Source organism: Leptinotarsa decemlineata, unplaced genomic scaffold, assembly GCF_025532065.1.
Source record: "Leptinotarsa decemlineata unplaced genomic scaffold, Ldec_3_MD MMD2_P_RNA_scaffold_9, whole genome shotgun sequence".
Taxonomy (NCBI): domain Eukaryota; kingdom Metazoa; phylum Arthropoda; class Insecta; order Coleoptera; family Chrysomelidae; genus Leptinotarsa; species Leptinotarsa decemlineata.
Genome location: NW_027412536.1, coordinates 15982290 through 16008698, shown reverse-complemented (window position 1 = coordinate 16008698; position 26409 = coordinate 15982290). Strand labels below are relative to the sequence as shown.

The 26409-nt window shown below is 34.1% G+C and overlaps 1 protein-coding gene across 2 annotated transcripts in view; it reads left to right on the top strand.

The window, feature by feature from the left end:
- emp (epithelial membrane protein) overlaps positions 1-26409 on the top strand; it is a 226157-nt gene that overhangs the window by 69159 nt on the left and 130589 nt on the right. The window contains exon 1 of one of the 2 annotated variants that reach the window (XM_074170710.1): positions 22281-22438. The exons of the other annotated variant lie outside the window; for it this stretch is intronic. The gene's annotated coding sequence lies outside the window, so the exon portion shown is untranslated. Of the gene's footprint in view, positions 1-22280; positions 22439-26409 lie in introns of those variants that run through there. 2 annotated transcript variants of the gene reach the window in all.

Below are 26409 nucleotides of genomic sequence, written 5' to 3'. Positions count from 1 at the left end.
GAGTGGGGGAGGGGGATGGTGCACTCATAGTTGCTGCCACTTCTGCCTCTTTCGCTCTCTTCCTCCTCTTGGCCTCGGCGCCGCTGATCCGCTTACGTCCAGCCTCGGGATTGGTTGTTTTTTTTTCTGTTTTGGTTGTTTTGTTTGTGTGTCTGTGTTCATGTGTGTTCCCACGAGTAGCAAGGGAAGGGTTGGTCACCTCTAGCAGAGCCCCGCATTACCAGAGGAATGCTAGTTACAATGAGGTTTCGCCCGGTTCCTCAAGGGGATCGTTCGTAACCGCATATAACCCTGCGGCCATTCAGCTGTCGACACGCTTCCTTACATCTTAGCTTGGGTAGGCTGGTCCGCGGTGGCATGTTTTGCAGGGCTTTTGGGGGGTTTCAGTTCCCCTCACGCTACTTATTTCTGCCACTGACCAGAAGTCCGTCAACCCCGTCCGTTAGGCCACATTGGCTTCCCGGATAGGACCTCCAGTCCCCTGGCCGTTCCCCTATCCGCCACCTGGGGACGCGCCCGATAGGTAGCCCAACCCACGGGCTTTAGATTTGATAATATCTGTATTGAGAATCTGTTCCGGAAACAAACGAATTCTTTGGTTTCGAAAAATTGGGTTCAGTGAAATTAATTATCTTGATCACAGTGATGATCATTTTGAAATAAAAATCATTACCATCGACTATTTTGTAAATCTACTTATCATCTCAATTTCCTGTAATAGTTGATTTGAATTTGTTTTATTAGTTTTCGTTCAGTTTCATGGTTCACTTTTTCGTAATTCTACAAATGAAATGAATCCTTCTTGCGATCTCAGGCGAGAACATCTTTTGTTTCTAGCTTTCCATATTTCTTCATATTAATTTTTGAATTATTTTGAAGTGGTCCCCATTGTTTCCATACATTAATCATCTTAGGATCGTTTCATTTCATAGCTCTTCCATTCCTACATTGGAAAATCTGTATTATATTACATTAAATTTTCCATTTAAACAAAATAATTGTTCCTATGTTTGGTCTACTTTTTACGTTTTCAAGAAAATTCACCTTTTAAAGCCTCTCATTTTTTCTGGCTTCTCTCAAATCAATGTTCAAAGGTGCGTGTAGGTACAATGATTTATATGGAATTTTCACTTTCATATTCCTTCATTTTTGCCTGTTTTATATTTTTTTGATCTATCAATTCTATGCTTTTGGTTTTTACTTCGTTCATGAACAATCTCCTTTTTTATTCAACTAAGAGTTATGACTAGAATCTCTGAGGTGAAACGAATCTATTAAAATTTTCGTATCTGCATGATGCATGTGTGAAATGAGTCACTAGTATCAGTTTTAATCTGAAGGTGGCAACATTGTTGAAAAAACGTGAATAAATAATCGAGAAATTTTTCTGATATATGACAGAAGTAACTTCGTTAGACTTTAAGTAGCTTCTGCTCTTCTCTGCTTCGGTTCTGAAACACATTTTTTTTTAATGAAATACAGAAGTAACCTGTAATGATAAAACCGATCTATTGCTCCAAAATATGCTTCAGTTGATGATTTTTCGTTAGCTTGTGTGACATGCAGAGATAAAAGAGACCCTCTAATTAGTTCAGCTTCATTCCTATCTCAGATTTTCATTTTGTTTATCAACTTCATCGTTCTAAATAGATTAGGTGATATGTTGCATTGATAAATCCTTGTTTTCCATCGAATGTAAATTGATATGAATTATTTGACATCAGGTTTTGGTTTATTCAAATTCCAAGGTGGTCAACCAAATTTTAATCCAATGAACAGACTTGAAAATATTCCATGATTCTGTTCAAGTTGTTCAAGTTTGTTTCGTTGAAATTACAGGTATCAAAAATATGCACTACCGGTCTTTTCATAACTTCGTCTTCGTCTACCTTGAACCAACTAACCTAAGCAGTACAGGTTGTAGAATACGAATTCCTTCCATTCAAAAATACTGGAAAAAACATAGCTGAGTTTGACTATTACGATGTGAACTCTCAATGGTTCAAGTGAAATGACTACGTGGTACACGTGGTACATGACTATTATAATTTTTTTGTTCCTAAAATTGGATCCGGATGAATTTTCAACTAATTCTTTGTTTTATAATGGAGAATGGGTTTCAATAGTTGCTTTCGTCCATACTAGAATATTTAATAGCCCAGTCAAATGAACACATGTAGGTGAAGCGGAAGGAAAGTCAATCAAAAAGGAACAACTGGATAGTTATTTGGAATATTTGGGGTAGACGAGAATGTGTGAGGATGTGGTTTCGAGGGTTTTTTTTTTCGATTATTTCTCAGTAACCATCGGTGCTGAAGAAAAGTAATCTTCCTATAAAAGTGCAGCTGTTAACGGGTTATTCTCTCTCGAAAATCCACCTGTATAATTTTGGATAAAATCATTTTTTCAACAATTTTGGACGAAAGAATTTTCCCAACAATCTTTATTACACAAAAAACCCTCTCAAAAATTTCGGAAAATTCCATTCACTCCAAAATACTTATTTCATATATGATTTTATGTGACTTCAATCCAAAGTTAGGAAAATTTCAAGATTTTTATTGATAATCAGATATTTGTGGAGAGACTGTCAATCACCAAAATTTTCACATATAGTCAGTGAGCATACTTGAAGACGGGTTATAAATCAAAATCTAAAGGAACAATTTGTTCAGGACAGTCTCAACTCCCTACACTGTAGGTTGATGCACTGACACATTTCAGAAAACAACTACTACCCTGGCTAATACCACGAAGGGCATTGGATTATATCCGATAAGTATCAGTGCAGGATTCTTAACTGAAGTTATTCCTGCATATGTTATTGGCGATACAACTGCCGCAATAAATTTTCAATTATTGAAACACTTTTGCAGACTTGTTTCGGGCTGTTTAGCCACTCGTCAGTGCAAGGTAGTGTCTATCATCAACATAAAGTCGGTGATTTCCGATAATTGAAAATCGAATTTCTTCGAAGTATCATTCCTCGAACGAGGCTGAAGCGGGCAGCAAACGACAGGTTTGTCATCGCCCCATCTGCCTGTGAAGGAGGTAACCAACCGCATATTCGAAATTTGTCAATTCTTTGTATGAGAAAAGAAAAATTTTCAAATATAGTCAGTGGGCATACTTGAAGACTGGCTATAAATCAAACCATCTGAAGGAACAATTCATTCAGGCCAGTCCCAACTCCCTACAATGTAGTTCAATGGACTGACACCTTTCAGAAAACAATTACTCCTCTGGCTAATACCACGAAGGGCGTTGGATTATATCCGACAGGTGTCAGTGCAGGATTCTTCACTGAAGTTATTCCTGCATATGCTGTTGGCGATACAACTGCCGCAGCACCACATCATCTGAAGATCTTGATCTGCCAATATGCTCTCTTTCATGAAATAAAATGTAGGGTATCTCCAGAAGCTCCAATAAATTCAAGACATCGCCAGAATAGTTAGTAGCACGATTATCGTCAAACCAATCCGTCTCGTCTTTGACCAATGCGTGATAATGACCAGATTCAACGCCAGAATCACAGTGAACAATGACTGCGTGAAGATTATAATAGTGGTCTGCTAGATTGAAGTGTTCATCTATTTCTATTTGTAAAAGTTTGGTGTTTTGTCAGAAACTGAGTCATGTTTGAAGATCATAAGTGGTGAAGATTGACTGGTACCTCAGCTCTGCTTATTTTTTCATAAAAGTCAGTTTGGCGCATGTTTGGCAATACAGTTGATCATCATCCGTTGACAGTCCCATTTTCGATGATTTAACAATAAGATTTGCACGAACTGTTTATCAATCATTTTGGGAAACGCGTGAGGGCAGACATCGTTGACGGTTGTGTTGAAGTTTTGTTGAAGTTTTGCTTATTTCTTTATACAGTGTCACCATCAAAGTGCGTACCATATGGGAAACTTTTTTTTCGAAAAGTTTCAATGAAGTTTAACTTCGGCACTTTTTTGTGCTTTATATTTAACTAAAAAATGATGCCGCCAACTGCGACCCACTGACGTTCAGTGTTTGTCAAATTCAACTTTTTTTTTAATTGAAAAAGTGCATTTCTAGATCGAATTTAACAAAAAGTTACTTGAAAAAGTTGTGTCTACGGCAATTTTATATCTATATGCCAAGTTTAATGCAACTAGGATAAAGTTAACGTTTTGCTTATTTTTGACAGATATCCCCTTTTTCACAAACTACACCTAAACGATTTGATCTCCACAAACTTTATTGAAAAAATATATCACAACATGTTTCGCTAAACATTAGCTTTTTCAAGTGATTAATACATCCACGTTTAGGTGTAGTTTGTGAAATAACTATGGATCTTCATCAAGTAACGGCCGAATCAATCAAAAAAAAGATATCCCCTCTATTTTAAAAAACAAGTTCAATTCATTATCATCAATTCATGTATACAAAACAAACTCATCATGGAGTTTAACATTTCTTATACATTTTTACTTATACGGACATTTTTAGAGAGAAATTAAAAATTTGCTATAAAAATTTTAACATGACTGGTGCAAAGTTTCAATCACTTGGCTATTTTCTTAAACAAACCTTAGATTTCCAAAAAGCAGAGGCAACTAAAAAAATAGCAAATAATTTCTGAAGAACCATTATTATTATTATAAATTTTAAACAACAATAATATTATAGAAAATACAAATGGGCACAAAAAATTACTTATTGATCTAAATGAGGTTGTCAAACACTTATAGCCTACATTTCAGTATGTCGTCCTCCACGTTCAATATAAATTATGGTCCTTCTACAGACATTTGTAACTGCATTTTTAATAAATCGGGGATTTATATTTGCACAGCACTCGCGAATGGTATTTTCCATATGTTGTGGGTCAGTAAATGGTCGACTTCGGTACACTTTTTGTTTCAGGTAATCCCACAAGAAAAAATCTAAAGGCGTCAAGTCGGGTGATCTAGGTGGCCAATAATGTTCTCAGTTACGTCCAATAACTTTGCCTCTGAACATTTGTTGGAGGGACTGTTTAACAGCAATCGTGTGATGTATTGGTGGGCCATCAAGCTGATACCATAGGTCGTATTTAATATTTAAAGGCATATTATCTAAAACTTCACTAACCTTATTATTTAAAAGGTTGAGATAACCGACGGATGATAAATTTTCCGTAAAGAAAAATGGCCCAATTATTTGGTCGTTCAATATCCCACACCATACATTAGTTTTAAAGGAATACTGATCACCAAATTCAACTGTGAAATTGGGATTTTCTTGGGCCCACCATCGGCAATTTTGAGAAATTACCGTTCAATTTAAAGAGAACGTTGCCTCATCTGTCCATAAAATTTTATACGGAAACTTTACATTTTCTTCTCTCTCTCCTTGAAACCAGAATGAAAACCCCAAACGGGGTTTTCATTCTGGTTTCATTCTTAAAATGTGTTAATACATTTTGGCTTGTAAGGCCAAAATTAATTCTTCAATAAAACTTTTCTAACACTTTCTCTCTTGTAATCGGTATTTTTTATGATATCGGTTATGCTCGTTTGCCCGTGTTCAATAACTTTTAAACAAATGTTAAGTTGGGCCTCATCATCATATTTACTTGGAGTGTGCTTTTTCATAAATTGATTTGCTACGGATCCTGTTTCTCTGAATTTCGACATTATCCTTGACACAGTAGAATGTTGAATGTTTTTTCCTGGATGCCGTTCATTGAAAATGTTAGCTACTTGCCGGTATGGTGTATTCTCACCACATATTAAAAGTATTTCTATTCTTTCCTGAAGAGACAACATTATTGCAACAATAACTGTTAAAAATTTGACAAGTAAATCAACAACTTGACACTACCATTGCATGCATTTTGATTGTCAAGACCTACTTAAAAATTTTATTCAACGTGATTAAGCATCCTTACCGCCCTAGTTAGTGTTTATAAATAATCTGTAAATACTGAATATTGAAATTTTAATGAAATTTCAACTCTAGTAATTTTATTAATATTTATCGCAGTTTTTGAGTTGTGTCTGCTTTTTCAAAATTGAAGGTACTGACGTTTGTTTAAGAAAATAGGCAAGTGATTGAAACTTTGCACCAGTCATGTTAAAATTTTTATAGCACATTTTTAATTTCTCTCTAAAAATGTCCGTATAAGTAAAAATGTATCAGAAAAGTTGAACTCCATGATGAGTTTGTTATGTATACATGAATTGATGACAATTAACCGAACTTGTTTTTTAAAATAAAGGGGATATCTGTCAAAAATAAGCAAAACGTTAACTTTATCCTATTTATCATATTTGGCATATGGATACGAAATTTCCGTAGACACAACTTTTTCAAGTAACTTTCTGTTAAATTCGATCTAGAAATGCACTTTTTCAATTTTTTTCAAAAAAAAAAGTTGAATTTGACAAACACTGAACGTCAGTGGGTCGCAGTTGGCCGCATCATTTTAAGTAAAATTTAAAGCACAACTTTCAACTTCATTGAAACTTTTCGAAAAAAAGTTTCCCATATGGTGCGCACTTTAATGGTGACACCGTAGGTAACATAATTCGATTCTCGAAGCTATATATTACTTAGTGTATTTTCAAACTTAAAATATAAAGTACTTGCTGTTGCTCGCTGTTATATTAACGTACAGCCGAAGATACTGACGGTTTCACAACCGTCAAAAAATATGTACAAAACCCGATCCCACTGTGAATAATATACAGGGTCTTTCACGACGAGCGTTCTCAACTAAAATATTTTCATCTTCCGGTCTCTTTCTGTTATACCGGAAGTTAACAGGGCAACTTCCTTATTTCAAATGAAACACTCTGTATTCCATTACATTTTTGAATTTCTCAGCACATTTTAGGCCCACTTTTTATAATATATACCTTAAATACACCCCTGGCAAGATCTACAAACACAAGACTCAACGGAATCATTCATTCCAGAGCGGCCAGGAGTATTGATTCTACTATTTTTTTGCTCACAAACAAAAACCCCAAGAATCCAGAGCAATCATCTTGTTGTACTAACAAGTATCTAGTGGACTTAAAGACTCCAGGAAATCGGTTGGTGGAGAAGATGATACATTCTTACGAAACTGCAGCTGCATGAACAGGTGTTTGAGTTTGATGAATAAGTAGGAAACATTCCTGTACTCGTTCATCATTAAAACCTCGTTCTTGACATTCTTCGTCATGAACAACACTTGTAAAATGCTATTCATGTAGCAAGTGTTTCCTAAATCATCCAATCCAATTTTCTTCGCCAAAAAACAAATATGAAAATTCAAAGTGGTTTTTTATAGTTCAACAAGGGTCTACTTATCGAAGTAGGTGATTCCAGTAATTATCTAACTCTGGGATGAATTTTAATGAAATTATGGACCAAAGGGTCTTCTTTTACAGAACTTTTCGAAATGTTGAACAATATTTCGCTATCCACAATAGTGATAGAACCTGCAACATAAATGAATGAAAGCGGCATTCGAACAAAAAAACATAATCACTCTATAATAACAACTGCTCATAATCAGGCAACAAAAATTTTGCGAAACGATTATAGGTTTTCTTTTTCTGTTCATACCTACTTTCTATGACTGTTTCACAATAATACTATTGAGAGACAATTCTGTGATGTTTTCGAAAAAAAGGTGAATTGTTTAAAACTGAAAATTGTTCGACACACTAGACTACTTTCTCATTTGAAAAACTGCAAGAGACTCGTACTAATAATTTTGTAACCAGTAGGTACTACTTAAGTTTGTTATTTTAAAGCTTGATTTTATTCTCTTTCGGAATCTTGATTATTTTTGAGTTCGAAGTTGAGGGATCATATTCAATACAAAATTCCAATAGATCTTTTCCATCCCTTCAGGTTGAAATTCTTCAATATCAACGTCTATAGTGACGTTGTGATAGTTTTTTTTTAACAAGGTGAAGGTGAAGAGTCCATATGATGATCTGTTTTCCTTTTTACGGCCTTCAATGGTTTTTACATGTTTGATTTATTTTGCTAATACGAATAGATTGGTCAAAGGTTTCACAATTATTATACGTTGTTGATTCCTTTTATCATGTAGTGGAAATAATTATTCCATCGGAAAAAAATCAATACATTGATGATAACCTTTCACAAAAATGGAATTTGATCTTGAACGTATAACCTCACAAGGATGACCAATAAAGAAATTGCATTCTGTTTGGTTAAATCTTTCAAAATCCGTTTTTCCATTAACCATCACTTCTGGTAGTTAAATTTACAAGGAGTTTACAAATCAAAATACATATCAAATACTTAAAACAGGTTTTTTAACGGAAATCAAACCAACAGAATTGATAAGCTAACAGAAGCTGTTCAATCCAAACGGATTCTTTTGATAGACAGAATCTCCAATGAGAAATTCATTATTTCCACAATAATGTTCACTTTTCTAACAACTTTCCTGAAACCATTCGATTTTGCTTTCTATTTTGAAAGTATGCCAAGTCCTCTGGAAAGTGAGAAGTTGATAGATGACACCTCAAAAATGATAGTGAATCCTGCACAGATGAATCACGTCCTAATTGACTAGATTTATTTTGAGGTTTTCATTTTTTCCATCAACATCCTTTCGCTAGTCTTCAGTTGCATAATGCTCTAGCTACAACGAATTATTTTCTGAAGTGTTTTTTTTTTAAATATAATAATTTACAATGGCTATTCATTCATATTTCTTCTCATATTCTCATATGTGTAAGGTGAACAAAATTGTTAAAAACTGTTTCAACTTCCAAGCAGCCAAGTTGAATAGAAATAGATGATCATTATCATCATCAAATTCAAAGTTTTGAACCAGAACAAGACAGAGAGATATGTTGCATCTGAATTTGGTTCGTATCATTATGCTTTGAGAGAATACAATGAGATACTTATCAAGAAACAGTTTAATTTTTCTGAAAAAATAGTAGAAAAACATTCATTCGTCGAATTAACTCACGCTAAACAGTCAAAACTAAAAATTTACTCATTTTCCATATTTTTGATTATCAGTATTTCTTTTTATAATTATTTTGTTATGATTCTTTAGTGGTTTTGATTATTATACATTTATAGCATTAATGATAGTTTGTTTTATTTATTCTATAAATTATACCAGCTCTACCACCAGTAGACTACTACTGAAGTATAAATAATCGAAATTTGAATACTCCATTAATACATTCATACATTGTGGTATCAAAAAGTAACTCACTATATGTAATCTCGAAATTGAATTGAAATTTATATTATGAAAAATATTAATTTATGAATTTTATGCAATTCTATATGTTCAACATTTTGTTGTTTTCAAGAACATTTTGTCAATCCGAAATCGTCACTGTTTATTGTTTTGCTTTAAATGATTTTTCCATCCAGTACAATAACAGACTTGAGTCTTAGACTAATTTTTAATTCAGTTAATACACTTTGCTTTGATATAAGTATAAATATACAAATATTGACAAAATGTTGTTCCGTTTGTGAGATTCAATTGCGGGTGCAGTTTACAGTGATAAGAGAAAATATTCACTTGTAAATAACACCTAAAAATCAATATGATTCTTGCTTGTTGCTTACTAAAGGATGTCATATAGGATAAAATCCTGTTTCACTAGCTTTACTCCGTGCTTGTGTTTTTCGACGTGGAAGAGACCGTCCTGCTGTGGTCCAATGGCTGGGGTTGTTGGTTCTCTTTCTTTGAAGGATTGGAATCGACCACCAATGGTTACAAATCTAAAGAAGTGAACTTTAAATGTTCAAGCCAGTCTCGGATATACCTACACAGTAGGTTGAATGGACTGACGCCTATCAGAAAACAACTACTCCACTGGCTAATACCACGGACAGCGTTGGATTATATCCGACAGGCATCAGTGCAGAAATTTTCACAGAAAATTTCCTGCATATGCAATCGGCAACACAACTGAAAAAGTCGACCTTCAATTTTGGAACGAGCATACTTGCAGACCGGTTTCAGGCTCCTTAGCCACTCGTCAGTGCAAGATAGTGACCTAAAGTCAATGATATTCCATAATTGAAAATCGAAATTATTTCAGAGTATTACATTCCTCGTCTTAAGTTAGAGCGAACAACAAAAATTTCACTCCATCTAGTGGACGAGGAACTAACCAACTGCATATCCGAAATTTGCCCAATTCCTCTGAATAATGAAGAAATACTTTCTTATTAGTCAGTGGGCTATACTTGAAGACTGGCAGTCTTATTCAGAGGAATCGGGCCAATTTCGGATATGTAGTTGGTTAGTACCTCGTCCACTAGATGGAGTGTCATTTTTGTTGTTCGCTCCAAGTTAAGACGAGGAATGAAATACTCTGAAAAGATTTCGATTTTCAATTATGGAATATCATTGACTTTATGTCTATGATATTCACTATCTTGCACTGACGAGTGGCTGAAAACCTGAAACCGGTCTGCAAGTGTGCCCATTCCAAAATTGAAGGTCGACTCTTTCAGTTGTGTTGCCAATTGCATATGCAGGAAATTTTCTGTGAAGATTTCTGCACTGACGCCTGTCGGATATAATCCAATGCCGTTCGTGGTATTAGCCAGTGGAGTAGTTGTTTTCTGAAAGGTGTTGGTCCATTCAACCTACTGTGTAGGTATATCCGAGACTGGCTTGAACATTTAAAGTTCATTTCTTTAGATTTGTTTACTGCCAGTTTTCTAGCATAGCCCACTGACTAATAAGACACCAATGGTTACTCTGCTCCGTGTTACAGAAGTATTGAAGGCTCCTACCGCGTGCGCCAGTTTTGTTATACATCACTTAAAAAAAATAACTTTTTTCAAAACTTTCATTAACTTAAAAAGGGTATCGATCGTTACTCCTGAGTTACAGAATATTGTACAATGTTATGTCAGAGTTGACGAATTAATAATAATTTCGTAACTATTGACTTGTATTTCGTAAATAACATATTTCGTCACGCTGGACGTATTCATAAGGAAAGCACTGCAAAGTTTTTTGGAATGATAAAATACAAGCACTGCTGAAAAATCCTTAAGGCGCTTTTAGAGCGGGGCCTGTGTGAAAGTAGAAATTCACGTTGGATTTGAATCGCTGGAGATTAAATGCATTCGGAAAGAGTTCTTAACACTTGAGTTCGAGGTGTACTGAGTTAAACATCAAATCGATAAGCATCACAGTCTGTCGCGTATTTCTGATATGTATCGCTCTTGTTGGAATCAAATGTGCTAAGTCACTTGAAAACCTTCCGTGAAAGTATTTATACAAGAGAGACAAATCTCCAACCTTTCTTCGATGTTCCAGACTATGGAGGTTGCAAGTGATGAAAGTGTCTATTAGGTGTACAATGGACATTAAATAGTGCCTGGCAGCCTACTAGAACCGCGAAGGTACCGGATATCGACTCAGCTTGATCTTGAGTGCGTTACCTTGGGGATGGATGGTAGAGGTCATACCATATATCATAAGTATATAAGTAAACAGGATATGGAAACACAACTCTGTTAGGGTTATATTTTTAGAAGAGATTAATTCATTGGGAAACAACGTTTGCCTTTCTATTTCCCCGTTATCGAACAAAAAATGTCGGAAACTTACAAATAAAAGAAGAAATGAAAAAACTGCAATGAAAACTCCCTACACAGATATGTATCGCATTCACAAAATTCATAAAAAATCGCATCGCATCGCATCGCAAATCGCATTCATAAAAACTGGAAGAAAAAAACCTTTCGAAACAACTACTTTCGTATGAACATTGAATCACACGAGAATCACTTTTTCTCATTTGATATTGACCAAGGGCGGATTTTGGGGGGTGAATTTTGAATTTCGTGGAGGGCAATCAATGCAACTCGTGATATTATGTGAATTAATGGATTCTCATAATACTAGGAGAACAGAAACGTTGTAAAAATTGTTTTGTGTTCATTTAACTCTCTAAGATGAAGAAAAAACTTTTTATCATTTTAATTATGATATAAATATTATAAATTTCGTTATGTTGGAAAATTGAAAATGTGGTAGTCTCAAGTACACGTAATTGCTTCGTTTATCGTGGAAAGTTGTTATTGAATTACGTTTTACTTGAAAGGTGACATTGAATTCGATTCGAAAGGTGATATAGTCAATTTCGAATTACAGGGTTACACGTGGTGCTGGCAATTTCTCTATTGTCTCTAGAATTGAATCGAGAGTTTTCTTTTGTAAAGAAGACGAAATCATATCCAAAAAAAATGAAAAATCAATATGCTCGGGTTCTGATTCTCTAGGAAATTCTACAACATGAAATGAATTAGCCCTGTCATTAAAAACAATTCCTTGATTGTTTCTTTCCTATACAGTGTGTAACAACGAAAACTTAACAGAGCCGTTTTTGAATATGAAAAGTAAGATTTTTAAAAAAGCTTGGACACGTCGATTTCTAATTAAAAGGGGACAACTTTCAGACTAATCAGAATTTTTGTAGTACGCACCCCCTCAGAGGGGTGCGTCCGACGACCCTTATTTAGATAGGGAAAGTAGGTCGAGTGGCACCTTGTTATGAAGGTCTTTCGAATACCTTCATATCTCTGTTAAAAGAAAATATTTGTAACGATTACTTTTCGAGATAATTTGAAGATTTGAAGGTATTTTTATTGAGTTCAACTCTTTTTAAAATAAATCAAATTGTTTTTAAGGTACAATTTACGTTCAGAACTTTCATTAAAAAAATAAATTTTTGCTTTTTATGATAACCTGCTAATACGTGTCCATTTGATTTCGTAAAAAAGTAAGAATTATTTGTGTATTACGAAGAGATTTTTTTCGGGGGATGGGGTTGGTTACCACCCTTAACATTTTAGGTGAATTGAGTGGCACCTCCTTATGAAGGTTGCCTTTTGACGTGGATATTTAATACTTCTGAGAAAAAAGTGAATCATACTAAAAACTTACCTACACAACGAATACAACCTGATGATTTCCTCGAATGCTGATGACACAGAAAAGTTTAAAAAACTGTTTTAGGGTTAATAAATCCCAATAATTGTTTTTAAAGCACATACAAAAAAAGTAACACCTAACAAGGGTAACTCACATAGGAAATTTAGAGTAAATGTTCAAAATGTGCGCCATTTTGCTCCATGCAATAATGAAGATTTTGTTCGAATTTTGCTCTTACATTATTCAACATCTCAGGAGTTATAGCTCGGCATTCATCAACAATTCTACGACGTAATTCATCCAAATTGGCTGGCTGTGTAGCATAAACTTTAGACTTCAAATATCCCCACAAAAAGTAGTCCAGTGGGGTTGAATCTGGTGATCGTGCTGGCCATTCAATTGGACCTCTTCTGACAATCCATTGTCCTTCAACCTTTGAACCTGCTGGGCATAATGGGGTGGTGCACCCACCGTCTTGTTGAAAATGGATAATTTCATGTTGACATCTTGGATTCTGTTCAATTATTTCAACTATACGAGGTTGTATTGCCTCTTCAAAAAGTTGTAAATAGGAATCACCGGTTAAATTTCCATCAATGAAAAATGGACCTATAATATGATTGCCTAATATTTCGGCCCAGACATTCAACTTTTGGGGATGTTGGGTATGTATTTCTGCTTATTGTCTTGGGTTTTCATCCGACCAATAAAGGCAATCGTGACGATTCACGCAACCATTTGAATAAAATGATCTTTCGTCCGAAGAACAGATGTTATAAGGCAGCTCGGGATTTTGCATTAATCTCTCACTCATGCCCTCACAAAACTCCTGTCTTCGGTCCAAATCATCCCCATTGAGTTCATGAACAAGTTTAACTTTGTAAGGATGGAATTTGTGGTTTTTAAGGATTCTCCATGCGCTCATATGGCTTATTCATATGGCATTGCTGCCATATGAATAAGCCTCTGGTACTTAACCTGGGATTGGCGATGACACTCCAATCGCATTATCGTCATTCACTACCCTTCTCTGAACATTTCTTTTCGATTCGATTTAAAATCTAACTCGTCTTCCTGAATTTTGTGACGAAATCCAGAACGTAATTTCTGCTTAGGTGTTTCCCAGGGTTTTGCTCGTTGAATGAAATTGATGTTCTATTAGCATTTTGGTCGTTGCCAAAAAATAAAGCAATAACTGAAACCCTTTCAGCAGTAGTGTGAGGCATTTTTAAACAAATAACAATACACGACCCGTTTGAACAAAACAATTGAACAATGTACTAATGAAAACTGGAAGAAGAGAAGTGGGTATTGATTTAAAAAAAAGGATTTTATTCAACAAAAAACTGATAAGAACTGCTCGACATTTTTTTCATTTAGGCGCACCCCTCCGAAGGGGTGCGCACTACAGAAAATCTGATTAGTCTGAAAGTTGTCCCCCTTTAATTAGAAATCGACGTGTCCGAGCTTCTTTTAAAAATCTTACTTTTTATATTCAAAAACAGCTCTGTTAAGTTTTCGTTGTTACACACTGTATATTATTTTAATGTAATTTCCCAATGCTCTGAAATTTGAAACCTTCTCACTCTCAATATCTTCCTTCCAGTAGACAATATGAGGAATCGAAAAAACATGTCAATTTCATTGTCAAGGGGACATTTTCAAGGACTACTTATAGCCCTCGTGATTCTACCCCCTACGAGGGATAGATGTTACCCTTAGAGTTTTGAATGGGAAGGGGGGTCGAGTAGCATATCATTTTGGTTTGCGTTCATTTCTGCTTCCAATGGTACCCTGACTTATTATTTTTTTATGAGCATTTTCCGTAAAATAGCGTTTTTAAACTATAACAGAAGTGATTATTAGTACGCATATACTGAGATGCATGGTTTGACCAGAACTTGTAAGAATATTATATACCGTTTCAACCCTTCATTAGGGGTAACATTAGCCATTAGCTTCAATTAATTTACATCGAAAAGTAGTCTAATTATAAAACGTAGATGGTAGTAAAGTTGTATTTATTAAATGCTGAGTTTTCAATTCTCATCGCAAAATGTTAAAATTGGTTTGAAAACTTGAACGATGTGATACCTACTATTGTGCATACAGTGGTAGATACCTGTTGGGCAGTTTACGTTAATGATTGTATAAAAGTGTAAAAATGGTTTCATTCTTCAAGTAAGTCACCGGTATGTGCTTGATTTGGTGAATAAGTTTTACGAATAGCAATGTTAATAGACAAAATTATCGCTATTGGTGTGACGAAAACCTACATATTCGTCGGGCAGGGCATACACAACACCCACAAAAAGTTAATGTTTGGGCTGGTATTCCTGGAAATGCCATTATTGGTCCATCATTTCATGAAGAGAACTTGACTAGCAATTTGTACCTTGAAATGCTTGAAGAGACTATCAATCCTCTTCTAACTCACGAGATAGAAACTCAAATGGATGCTGGAGGTAATGAATTTTTGTAGGAGAATCTGTTACATTTCCAGCAGGATGGTGCTCCACCTCATTATTTTCTTCCCATCCGACAGTGGTTGAACGAGAGATTTCCTGATAGATAGATTGGCAGAAGGGGAGCAGTTGAATGGCCTCCAAAATCACCGGATTTAACACCCTTATATTTATTTCTTTGGAGGCGTCTTGAATCCGTTGTTTATAAAACACAACTTTCTGATTTTGAAGAACTCAAAAGACGAATTAAAGCAGCATGCCAGTCAATTTCCAGTGAAGTTTTCCGTAATGTTGGACGAGAATTCGAAAACAGACTCACCGTTCAGAGCAAAATAGACGACATTTCGAATTTTCAATAGTTCTACTCCCTGGCTTCTTGTACTCACGACTAGAAAAATTAGTAAGGGAATTCAATTCTCTCAGTTCGTGAAAGAAATGTTTCTGAAATGCGTAGAGTTAAACCACTCTTAATCTTTGACACTTTCTATTTCCTGAAACTCAAGAATAGCAGTTCAGATATCATCAATTGGTATTGACCAAAATTCGTCACTTTCATGGTTTGAATATTTCAGTCTTCGGCTGTTTTTCATCCACTTCAATTTATAGTTTAGTTGTATTTTAGAATGATTACTTCTTCATTTACTATGTTGATAATATATATTTCATTAGCCTTCTCTTGAACATGATCACTTGGTGATCGAAATACGTGTCGAAGTATTTGAATAACGGTTTGGTGTTGGGAAAAAAACTCCAGTTATATTCAGTGAGATAATTCAAAAGAGAACATCTTTTTGGCTTCCATGCGGTGACTTCATGAACTATCTTCATTCTGCACAAGTGTGAACCTGCACCAAAAACTAATTTTATACCCAGTAAAATATCAAGTGACGACAATTCAGTAAATTGTGTCTCTATTTCAAAACAGAAAGATGTTAGTGGCGCATCATGAATCAGACCTCACGGATTTTAAAATTGAAAAAGGTTTGATTCACCGCAGTTTTTGATATTGGGTGGAATGATAACACTAATCAACAAAGCTTAATCAATAGAGAACCTGCTGAAATGTATAAAGGACAAACTGAAAAGTTCACCCCGAAAAGTTACTCCATGATATAAACGACTGAACACTCCACTTGGTCGTATTTTTAACTTGTCTTTTTCATTGCATACAAATTGAAATTCACTATAGAACTTTCGCCTCAAATTGGAATATCCAGATGTCATAAGCGATAGTCTACATGGAAACATACACTGAATGTTTTTTGAGAATTCAGGTTAATATTTCCGATTTCAAACTCTCTTCTCAATGCCAACCAGGTACGATCCATATTCACAGAGCTATATTCGAAATACACTTGTTACCTACTAAAAGAATATATGCGGATTTTGTTAGTTATCATATTTTTTCATGAGTTTCTTTGGTGATAATTTTTGTTTCACTCCATTTTATAGCGTGATCACCAAATGGTTTGAGTATAAACATAGAAAAATTTTCTCAATCAAACACAGAAACATTCAGTAACCTATTACAAAATGAGCCTTGGACTGAAGTGAACCTCGCTAAAACAGTAAATAGAAAAACTGAAGCATTTTTTAAAATCTTTATGAATCTTTTCAACATTGTGTTCCCAATAGTTTTGAAGGATAAAGACTTAAAGCAGACTAGGAAAACCTATCACTTGGACTCTGAAAAAATCAACAAAAATAAAGAAATTCTAAACTTTTCATATGAAGTATTCAAATTCAAACCTAGTGAATTCAATAAATCCCAATATTTCGAGCAAAAAATAAATTTAAACATATTCTTAAAGAAAGTAAAGAAAACAATATTAGGAACCAAATAATTCATTCTGAAAACAAGGCTAAAACAGTTTGGAAAATAGTTAATTATGAAATCGGTAGATATAAAAAACAGCAAACAAATGATATTGACCTAAATCTATTTAACCATTGTTTTGTTAATTATTCCTCCGATATAGTTAGCAAAATCGACACTGGTATATGCACATCATCAAAAAATCACATATATGGCAATAAAGGATCTCATTCCATATTCCTTCAGCCTGTAGATGAATATGAAACAAGTACTATTATTTCCAACATTCAATCTAAAAAAAAAACTCAGGATATATATGAAATAAGTTTTTATCTGATCAAGTTCATCTCACATAATATCGTTGGTCCAATAACTGAAATAATAAACAGCAGCTTACTAGAGGGAACATTTCCTGACTTACTTAAAACAGCCAAGGTACTGCTCATCTATAAAAGTGGGGACTCAATCCTACCAGTAAATTACCGTCAAATTCATATTTTACCCAGTTTTTCGAAAATACTAGAAAGAGTCATAGTTCATAGCACAACAAATAATTAAATATCTAGAAAAATTTAATCTTTTCTCAACTTGTCAATACGGTTTCAGGAAAGGCCAAAGCACCTCCGATGCAATTATGGCTCTCATTAACAACATTGCATTGCATCACAATCTTTACCGATCTTTCTAAGGCTTTTGACTGTGTAAGTCATACCAAGCTTATAGAAAAACTTCACAGGTATAGAATAAGAGGACTAGCCAACAAATTAATATGTTCTTACTTTGAAAGCAGATATCAAGTTGTGTACAGGGATAATAAATTCAGTGAGAAACTGACTTCAAAAGGAGGAGTTCCTCAGGGGTCTATATTGGGACCTCTTTTATTTTTAATCTACATAAATGATTTACCTGATTTTATGACCCATATATATGAGAACTTAACTACAATACTGTATGCAGATGATACAAACTTCACATATTCTAATAACAAAAATGAAAACTTTATTATTCCTACAAATATTATGTCAACGGCAAAAGAATGGTTTGATCTCAACGAATTGTTTCTAAATCACAATAAAACTCAAACTTGTATTTTCACAACTGATTATTCATCTGATGAAACTGAATGTGTCAAATTCCTTGGTGTATATTTAGATAATCACATGTCTTGGATACCTCAAATTGACTATTTGTGTAGCAAATTGTCAAAAACAGTATTTGCCATACGCGGCATATCACATCTCACCAATAAAGATATTGCTATTACAGTTTACTATGCACTTTTTCATTCTGTCATGACATATGGTTGGGGTAATGCAGCTGATTCCCACTTGCAAAGAATATTTATGGTGCAAAAAGCTGCTGTGCGTTCAATTGTAAAAGCCAAATTTGATGACTCTTGCAAACCAATTTTTGAAAAATTAGGTATTATGACTCTCTACTCCAGCATTGTGTACAAAAATCTTACATATTAGAAAACAGATAGATACTTTTTCAAATTACAGAATGAATCACACATATAACACCAGGGGGAAAATCATATTTTACAACCTCGCCATAGAATTAACAAAACCAATATAGTAGGAATAAGCTATTTCAACCAGCTTTCAGACCATATACAAAACTTGTCATTGACTAGTTTCAGAAATAAAATTAAAGAAATCTTGAAGAATATGTGTTTATACAGTACAAATGATTATTATGACGGGATAAAGCATGTGTTCTCATAATTGGTAATTAGTAACCTTTTATTTATTTTAACTATATTTAGTAAGTTTTTGTCTATGTGCATATATGTTGTATTAGTCAAACTAACATTTTGAGATATTTATTCTGACTCATGTAACTAACCATTGGTTTATAATCTGATGACATTCATTTATGTAACTGACGACTGTAAGCACTTTTGTGTATCAATTAAGAATAAATATATATATGCTCCTCTATCCTCGAACCTGCCATCTTTCTTCTCCTTATATATCATCACATCTAGGGGTCTTAAGGTTTCACCTTTATAACTATTTCTACAGGAACAAGGTATATTGTAAATACAATCTTTCGTTCTTTGAACCGTATTTTCGAGTTTGGTTTGTGTCGAAAGAGATCTAAATGTGTTAGTAGTTCTAAAAGTTGTTCTTACATTATATCTATAACCGATGCGTCTCAATTTTTCAGACAAAGTGTGAACATGAAATATGAGGTATGTGTATTGCTGTTAGATTTGTTGTTATTTCATGTATCTTTATATTGCTTTTTAGCAATTTCATTAAGAACTCTTCCACGAACTGCATCGGGTATACGGTTTGCTCCAAAACTGTTTAATGATAGTTATTTTCTCTTCCACATCATGAACTGAATTGCGAACTTTCTTTGCCCTATCATACAAACATCTAACTATACCTTTTTAGACGCTAGCATGGTGATTAGATTCACAGTGGAGATATTTCGAGGCATGCGTTTTTTTTTTTCGATAAACACGATGCATCAACAGTATTCATCGACTTTTTCAACATAGTGAAAAGGAAGTTGATTATGAACTTCCTTTTTTGTTCAAGTATTTCAAAAAAAGTTGAAATCATCTGGGTTATGGTTCCTGATAGAGAATACATCATCACCATATCTTCACCATATCTTTGGACTATTCTGGTAAGCTTCGATGTGTTTCCCCATAATGCTCTATGAAAATGTTACTCAGAATCAGTGACAAAGATGAAACCATTACCATTCTAAATTCTTGTTGATAAAAATCGTACTTGAACTGGAAAGAAGTTTTATTGGTACATAATTTCAGAAGCTCCAAAATAGCTTGTATATTCAGTTTTGTCCTATTTTTAGAATGCTATCATTTTCCGATGTAGTTCTTACAATTCGTAAGGTTTAATCGACCGGAACATTGGTGAACAAACTCACAACATCGTAAACTCACCAGAACATCTCCGTTTCTAGTTTGTAATAAATTGAGTTTAGCAATGAAATCAGGAGTATTCTTTATGAAACTACTAGTTGTTGCCCGCGGCTTCGCCCGTGTAGAATTTGGTACGTCACATTAAGTTTCGTGACAGACCATTTTGAACAAATAGTTACAATATTTTTTATCAACCCGAAACTTCAGGTTTCCAACTTCAAAACTGACGAAATTCAATACAATATATGGATCATTTTTTCTCCCCCTGGGTGTGGAAATTTTTGATTCCCTTTCTTGATGCTTATTTACGCTATCCAAAAAACCTACCTGCATATTTCAAGATTCTAGGTTCAGTAGCTTCACCTGCACGGTGATATAACAACTAGTAACTCAAATGTTTACGTTAAAAACACAGTTACTGAAAAAAATCTGCCAATAAGCTTCGAAAAGCGAATTATTTCGCCTATAAAGAAACTGACACAACCGTCAACGACGTCTGCCCTCACGCGTCGGTCCGTGTTCGGATCGCGTTCTCAGCGATGGCACTTCATTTCTCAGACCGCCCCTCTACCCCCGCGCATCGTACCCCGTTGTCTTACAGTAGACACGACGTGTAATGACTTTGAATGTGAATGTGAATCTTATTGTGATAACTTTTGAAAGATTAGTCCAAATTACTTAATGTACAAGACAAATGCCATCTATATTAAATACTTATTATCAATTTTCATAAGAATCTACAGACGTTTCTATAAATACTGTACCCCTTTTCAACACTTGTAACTGTAGACCAACCTTGTTACACCGGGATATAGGACCCTTCAGGAATACGGTTTACTTGAGAGTTTTGATAAGGTTTTGCATCCGCAACCTTGAAATGAATTAATTAACAAAAATACTAAATCAATATTGAAATAAATAGTCACTGTATGAAGAAATCAGAGTGTGTATTTTCTCAAATTTTTTACTTTTTCCAATGATGGCTTCTGTTTCATATTCCTCCAAATATAGACTCCTCAGGGACTTCGGCAGTCTGCAGAAGTAGCCACCTCATAGGTACCTACTTTTATAGTGCAGTCCAAGACGATATACTTCTTGTGTCTAATCTATTCAATTCATTCCTGTTTTTATGCTACTTGTGGTTCTTATGCTTTTTATGATTGTGAGATTTTTACGATTTTTTATGCTCCTATGATTTTTATGATTTTGACATTTGAAGATTATTACTATCTTTGCCTGGCAGAACTTTAAAACAAAAAAATCTGTTGTTAAATAAATCCTAATGACTATACGATAAGTTATAATCAAAAAATTAAAAATATGATTGTAAATAATCCACTTTGAAATTCATATTTATGAATATTTTAAAAGTTGGAAGTTATTCTGATGGCTCATTTCCAAAAGAAAAGCCAAAGAAAAGACCGTTTCAAAAATTTAACCTTCACGCATAGAATTGGAATCGGTTCAAAGTTCAAGCAATTCTCTGACCTGCTGAAATAGACAGATACACAAAGCCCACCGATTCTAAGTATGACATGACTGAAAGTAGATAGTACCTCAGCTGTACCAAGGAAAGAACTAGTTGACGTATATTTGTCTAATCGTATCATGAATAAAGATAATTAAAATAATCAATATGGACACTGAGTAGGTGTCAGCATTCTGATTTTTATTTATTTGGAGTACTACTGTGGACTGCTCAAGAAGAAACTTAGATTTGTGAAAAAATACAATCGAAATTTGAATAATTGTGTTTCAATCTACAATTCAAAATTGGCAAAAAAGGGTTTCATCGTTGTTCAGATTGTGTCGTCAACCATAATAAAATGAAAAGTGGAAAATGGATTGTTACAGAATGGTGAAGCAAACTTTTGAAATGGTTCGGTTGAAGAGTAACTGGAGGATCCATTCATTAAGTAGCAAGGCCTGTAAAATTATTCCGAATGCTGACACCATGCAAGGTTCTTCAACAAAATCGGATTTCAAGTGCAAACTAACGATTCGTGATCGGTGAGTTGAGCAAGTTTGTTGTTTTGATCAACTTGACATTTTGATCTCAGCGATCAACCTTCGCAGTAGTTGTTCAACCCCTACAAATTGCGTGGACGACCTCAGCGACTTTAATGTAACTACACGCAGAAGTAACAAGAAGAAAGGAGCGCGGGTAGGGGCAAGCCCACATACCTGACTACTCGATCAGGTGTGACGTTTCCCGAGTCTTCATTCGCAGTTGGCACTGACTGCACGAAGTAGCGGAACTAGATACAATCTGTTTCCAAAGGTTGAACGCGTCCGCGAGTGAAGAATACGAAAAGAAGAACGAAGAAAATAAAGTAAGTCACAGTTCCGTCGACTGAGTGAAATTTGTGATTCGCGCTTGCGGTTGTTCGTCTTCGGTTGTGTTTTGTTTTATGGCAGGATTTCGCAACTGGTGGATTTCTATTTTGAAATGTATGAGTAGCCGGTGACCGACATTTGTTGACCACTTACTTTCAAACAACGATTGGTTCTGATTACATTAATGGACGTAAATGTTATGGTAATTCATGATTAAGTCAGTGGGTAAACTTTGTATTCTATGCGTGGCATTCACAGAAATTAATTCACACAAATACTACATATTTGTTTTTCGATATTGCATTGGTGGGTCAAGCAAATTTTAGTGAATTTTTTGAGCCAATCTTTCTAGAAAAATGAACGGATTCAAATCGAAAATAATTTAAAAATATCTGCAACTGATTTAGATACAATAAATAACATGAAAGTGAAAATATCTTTAACAAAATCCAATACATTCTACAAATCTCTCCAAGTTAGTGAAAAACGAAACACAATCACTTCTGAATGTACAAAAGAAACTTTAAACTATTTCAATACTATATTTTATTGTTCGAGAAAGTAGAGAAAGGTGAATTATGTGTATCTAGGTATATCGAAATCAAGAACATCAAAAATATATATTATACTTATATAAGTGTTTGTCACTATTTTCTTCTTCTCTCTCATAGTTTTTCAAACTTGACATTCGAATATGCTTGCTGAAATTTCCAGTCTGACATATCTACAAAAATGTTTGTATTTCAGGGGTTTCCGAAAATAATATCTATTTTCGTTTGTGAAATTCAAAATTTTTGGAATCATCATAATTTTTCGAATTTGAAGATATGACAGCTTACATTTATCGATGAATCGTATTTTCCATTTGAAACTTCATTTTTCTAATAATAGTGACTGAAACGTGAATCAGGGAATCTATCGATATAATTATGTTGTTTGTATGAGAAGTTCAACCACAATTATATATACAAGATGATAAAAATATTAAATACATTTCATAGGAAATCGATGAGAATTAAAAGCTTGGCAAAATAAACGAACTGAACAACAGGATGGTGAAACTGAGGTATTAAAACACAGCTGTTGGCCATTCACTTCAAGGAACTTTCAAACTCTTTCCCATTTTTTCAGAAATCTTGTTCATTATGGACACTTAATAATATGAATAACGTGCCATAACTCCACGTGTTCCTTTTTCGTTAGAGTAGTTGATCATTCACACTTTTTCAAATGACTCACCAAAAAAAAGGCTAGAGAAGATACATTTATTGAACTAGCAAGTCTGACTGTACCATTTCTGGCAATCTATCCTCCCCAAGAATATAGGTATTCTTTAAGGAATTTATTCTCTATTCTCTAGTGTTAGAGAAGTGCAAAATCTTAATATTTCTCTTGAGACCGTTCGAGTGCTTTGTTCATTTAATACAACATTTAAAATAAGTACATTCAAAAGCAATCTACCAAAAAAGTTGTATTATTATTCAGAAGTTTGTAATACATTTTTGTCTGACGTAGTTGTTCAGTGTATCTGTCGGTGCGTAAATAACATTAGCACTAGCATTCTAGGGACATTTTTCAAAAATTAAGAACAATATCACTTTCTCGTTTCTAGAGTCCATTGAACAAATTATTATTATTATCAATAACAGATGTCAACATTTATGTGTTAGAACCCAATTAAGGTATTCCTTATGAAGTTTACAGTTTTATTCAAATTGAAGGGGGGATATTTTTAGAAGAGGTTGATGTTTGATCCAAAAAATGTGGGAATCTTCCAAAGAAAGGAAGAAAGCCATCAATTTCAAAAAAAGTCACTCATAAAGATGTGTAGATCATGCAAAGAAGATTCCCCCGTTTGTTTTGTCAAAATGGAGAAGTGGAAAGTCAAATCCTTTCTTTCCCAAAAATCAACCTCTCCTAAAAATATATCCCTTTCAATTTAAACAAGATTCCTTAGGCTGGAATTTCAATCATATCGAATTGATGGCATTATGTAGTGTTATTGATGACATGAGTGGATTGAACTCGTTTCGTGACACAAAGTCATAATTACATGAATGAATTTGGTACTGAAGAGCTGATAAAGCAAGTGTCTTACGGCGAAACATCGAATGTCTACAGTGTTCCATGTAAGTGAAATTTTACCTCTTTCATGTAGTATTTGTAGGAATCCTGTGAATGATATCTGAATCAATTCCATAACGAATGTTTGGAATACAAACTGAATGGAGTTACTTTTTTGAAACTGATTGCTTCTTTCCTTTTTTTGGAAGATTTTCTTATTTTTTTATATCAAGATAGAGAAACTTTTTTTTTCTGAAAATTTACAGTTTTCATCATGGTTTTACTGATCGTACTGATCGTAAGTGTTGAAGTATGAACAAAAATTCCAATCCGTTTCATTGAAAAGATATTGATTTTATTTAAAAAAAGTTCCAAAAATTGTCAATACAAAAAACCACTTACGGCAAATATATTTGATAGACTAAAAAAACAAGGTGAAAACAGGAATATGTACAATATGGTGTGATGTAGGTGATGTAGGTGTACATGTAATGTTTCCTTCACTTGCTGTATTAGAGAGTTTTCAATCAATATCTATATTTCTTAAAGAAATCTTGAATTTGAAATATTTCATGTTATTTCTTGAGCTGTTTCGTTTGGTTTAAAATTTTCAATTTTGTATTCATTCAGTCGTTAATGAACATTTGATTTATATCTAAATAATCAACGTTATTCATGAAAGAGAATTCAATTAAAAAATCACTTAAAAAAGAGCTTTCAACCTCTAAGTGGACTTTCAACATTACTTTTTGGATATCTTTGAAAAACAATTCAGTCTTTACTTGCAAAGTCTCAACTTCTTGACATCTGAGGTGAAAACCATTCAAACGACTGGCTGATTTATTAATTCCAGCGATATGAATATTGTTCACTAGCGATCTGCTCCGGCTCCACACGGGTGCAATGCTGATACTAAATATAAATTCACCAACCGGAAATTTAACAGCATGAAAAAACAGGTATGGACGCACGCGCCTTTCCCCCCCACCCCGACTAGCACTCCAGTTTGAATATTTAAAAATAATTTTTTATCATTTACAACATAAAAACGAACCTACATACAAAATTTCACCTTCCGAAAATATTGTGGTACGGAGAAACAATGATGAATAGGTAACTTTTATATGTGAACGCGCCACGTTTACCCCCCATGGGGGGCTGTCCAGTTGGAATATTTAAAAATCCTCCCTTAGTGTGTATCTAAGACCTGATAATCACCTATATACCAAATTTTAGCTTCCTAGGACTCACCAGTACGGAGAAACAGATATGAGTGAGTGAGTGTTAAGTGGTTGACTTTCGCATTTATAAGTATAGATATAAAAAAGGAATATTTTTATGAGAGATTTTCGAAAAAAATATATGCCCAACATATATTTGTGAAACGTTTTTTTTATTGACTGGCTAACCAAACGAACAATAAGTAATGCTCCTCTAATGTTCTTTTCAAAAGTAAATAGCTAGCGATATTGAACAAAAGGAAGATATATTTTATGTAAATGATAATTTGAGTGTTATGTATTCAATTCTAAGTAAAAGAAAGTGTTGTTGTGAAAGTAACTACGAACGAGAATCATATCATTCAAAACAATATGAGTAGATTTCATAATGAATCGCACACCATAACTTTTGTATGAAATATAAATCTCTACAGGGGGATAAGATTTATTTACAAAATATACTAATGATGGACTCTCGTTTCATTAACCCTTCTCTAGCATACAGTATATTTGTGAATAACAAAAATTGATAACATTAGGATTTATTTCAAAAGAAGGATGTGATTAGGATGTTATATCTAAAAGTTATTTCTTAATCGAATTATTTTAAAAAATAATCGAATAGCAGGGTCGAATTTGTAATGGTACTCATTTTCAGAAAAAAGACATTATGCCTTTCTAAT